This window comes from Corvus brachyrhynchos, unplaced genomic scaffold (assembly GCF_000691975.1).
Source record: "Corvus brachyrhynchos isolate BGI_N302 unplaced genomic scaffold, ASM69197v1 scaffold150, whole genome shotgun sequence".
NCBI classification, from domain to species: domain Eukaryota; kingdom Metazoa; phylum Chordata; class Aves; order Passeriformes; family Corvidae; genus Corvus; species Corvus brachyrhynchos.
The window spans coordinates 279,256-282,414 of record NW_008236162.1 but is presented as its reverse complement, the minus strand read 5'-3'; the positions used below and the strand labels follow the sequence as shown (position 1 = coordinate 282,414).

At 49.7% G+C, this 3,159-nt stretch overlaps 1 protein-coding gene and 1 long non-coding RNA gene across 2 annotated transcripts in view; both read left to right on the top strand.

Annotated features, from left to right (window-relative positions):
- Positions 1–3,159, top strand: part of LOC103614812 (leucine-rich repeat transmembrane neuronal protein 4) — a 199,492-nt gene that overhangs the window by 126,673 nt on the left and 69,660 nt on the right.
- The window catches only part of LOC108446055, a 4,574-nt gene continuing 2,830 nt past the window's right edge, over positions 1,416–3,159 (top strand). The window contains exons 1-2 of the long non-coding RNA XR_001861165.1: positions 1,416–1,704; positions 2,203–2,463. This is a non-coding gene — a long non-coding RNA (uncharacterized LOC108446055). The remainder of the gene's footprint in view (positions 1,705–2,202; positions 2,464–3,159) is intronic.

Below are 3,159 nucleotides of genomic sequence, written 5' to 3'. Positions count from 1 at the left end.
TGAAGGGGATTTAACCAACCCAAACCATTCCAGGATTTTATGGTTGCTGCAGGATCCAGAGGCAGCAGCATTCCTGGCTTTCATGGCCAGTCTCAAACCAGAAGCACCAAAGTTTGACATTTGAGCAGTAAAATCAGGCTTTTTTTGTTGTTTTCCTGTGCAGGTGCCCAAGCTCTGATCCCAAGGCAGACATTCCTGCCAGGAGTGTCCCGTGCCTGGGAAGGTGTTGGAGTTCCTCATTAGTGCTGTTCTGTTTGCTGATTCACCTTTGGGTTAATGCTCAGCAGCAGCCCTTACCCAGAGCCAGGGCATGAATTACTCACATCGAGAATTACTCTGTGCAGCAGCTCCCAGCAGTGTGAGTTTTCTGGAGGCTGGAAGGAAGAAAAGAGAGAGAGAAAGGGAAAAAAAATAGAACAGAATTTTCCCTCTGTCCTTTTCCAGCTGATGGGAACGGGCTGCAGCAGTCCCAGGGCACGACACAGCATCCATTAATTCTGGAGCAGCACTCCACACATGGCTAATGATCCACGGCACGGATTCATTTCCTTTGGCTCCAGCAGCTCCGTCCTGGCCGTTAGAATGATGGATTTGTCTTGATCCCGAGGCTTCCATTTGAAAGTCAAAGCTCGTGGTGGAAGAATCCTTTAACTCCATTGGCTCCTACAGGAAAATTCCAACAGGCAGCCGTCAGGGAAAGGGGCTTGGGAGGGACAAGCCCATGGAAATCTTTACCTGGGTGCAGGTGAAAATGCCAAATTTTGTTCAGTAGGAGTCCTGGAAAGGGGACAGGAGGTAAAGAAGGTGAATTTCCATGGGCTGTCGTGGTGTTTGTGTTCCAGTTTCCACTTGGCCTGTTCAGAACTGACCCGGAGCATTAATGGGAGGGAATTCAAATAGCAGTCAGATTGTGTGGGATAAAATAACTCCGGGAGTGCTCATGTAGCAGCCCAAGCTTTAAATTTAATATTTCGTTAAGCTGGAGCTGCCTGTGTGAATGCCAAGCTCTCTGTTTGTTTGGAATAAATCTGTTCAGGAGTTCCTTATCTTTTCCTTCCTCCCTTTCTGTGGTGCCTGTGCACAGAGCTGACCCTTGGAATGGTTAAATAGGAAATATCTGCTCCTTTACCCTGCGTCACATCCAGGAGATCCCACGTGATTGTTCTCATTATCCAGTCGGTGCCACTGAGGTGTTCATTAACTTACAACCCAACAAATCCAAAACAAATTCAATACAAAAGCTCTGGGAGTGTTGATTCCAGGGATTTGCCAGGACAGGGAGTCATGGACCCAGGGTGGACAGGCCATCCTGAACAGCTGAGCCTGCCCCTGAATCCCTGGGAGTGTCCAAGGCCAGGCTGGACAGGGCTTGGAGCACCCAGGGGTGGTGGGAGGTGTCCCCGCCCCCAGCAGGGGTGGGATGGGATCATATTTAAGGTGTTTTCCAAGCCAAACCATTCCTTGATTGTCTGGAGGTGTCGGGGTCACCTGTCCTGTCCTGTCCTGTCCTGTCCCAAGCCCTTTGGGACTTTCCTGCCCAGGGGAGATGCCATGGAGGGCTCAGTGCCCAGAGGATAAATGCACGCACCTGGCTGCTCGCCCCTCAATGAAAAAGCAGTTTAAACTTAACATTTGTGGCCAGGATTGCTGAGTTCCATTTGCTGCCCTGAAAATTGCTTCTCAGAGCAACTTTAGAGAAGCCAGGTAGGTTCTGTCTGGGAGGTTGTAGGGGATGAGTTGTGTTTATTGCCCCATTTCTCTCAGTGCTTTAATTGGATGCAGTTTTATGGCCATTTTTATGAAGGCAAACACATTAACGAACATCCTCAGCCTCTAAACCACGCCTGGGCTGAAAACTGCGGTCCTGAGTTAATACTGAAAATACTTAAAATAATCAATTCATTCAGGCCCAGTCTCGATCTGTGTCTCTCTCTGGAGATGAACAGCCAGGATGTGACAGAGCCCAGGAGAAAACAGCAAAAATCTGACCCAGCCCCACCATTCCAGGGAATGTTTGAACCAGGGCAGGGTCTGGATTGGTGCTAAAGCCCAACCCAGTGCAGAGAGAGGCACAAACAGCAAATGCAGGGAGCTGAAGCTCAGGTTGCAGTTTTCTCCTGTCTCATTTCCTGCTCACAGAAATAATTAGAGTTGCTTTTTTTTTTTTTTTTTTTTAATTCTTTATTTTAATGGGAAATTCAGGCTGTGAGGAGATGACTCATTTTGCCAGTGGTAAATGGAATCTGTTTCATGGACAGACAGTGGGCCAGGCACTGACCTGGTGGGAGAACCTTGCACACCTGGAGAGCTCGCCCAGCTCCCTCCAGCAGCAGGATAAAGCTGAGCCCATTCCCCGGGCTGGCAGGTGAAGAACCAGAAATTGTACTGGGGAAAGAATCTTACCTGAGACCTTATCCAGGGAATCGGGACCTTCAGCTGGCTGGGAACGTGACTTCCCTCCGTGTAAGCATTTCCAGCCTGATGGATGATGGTGTGAGCAGATGATGGATGGAGGGTGGACTTTTATCTCTGGTTGGGGCTTTTATTTCCAATTTTTAATGTTAGGGTGTTTTCTTTTTCCTCCCCCCTTCTTCTTCTTCTTTCCTTTTCCCCCCTTCTGCTTCCTTTTTTCTCCCTTCTTATTTCCTCCCCTTTCTTTTCCTTTTCCCCCTTCTGTCTTTCCCCCTTCTTCTTCCTCCTTCCTTCCCCCCTTTTCTTCTTCTCTTTTCCCCCTTCTTCTTCACTCTTCCCCCTTTCTCTCCTTCCCTCTCTTTTCTCCCCTTTTTTCTCCTTCCCTCTCTTTCCCGCCCTCCTTCTTCTCCCTTTCCCTGTTTCCTTTCCCTGTTTTTTTTTCCCTGGAGCACCTGGAGCAGCTGCTGTGGCTGGGAGGAGAATTCACAGCTCCAGCGTGGGCCTGGGCTGTTTGTTTTGGAGCCGCTGATTCCCTTCCCTGCCAGCAGCACTGGCTCCGGGCTCCAGGGAAGGAGCCTGAATCCCTCCTGGATCCACTGGCAGAGCAGGGACTCCTCCAGAGGGAAAACCGGCATTTTTAGGGAAAGGGCAGTGCTTGATTCCCCAGGAAGGGGCTGGAAGCTGCTCTGTCAGGTTTTTCCTCCTCCATGGTGTGGAGTTTTTGGTGCTTTTCCCCCCCTTTTTCCT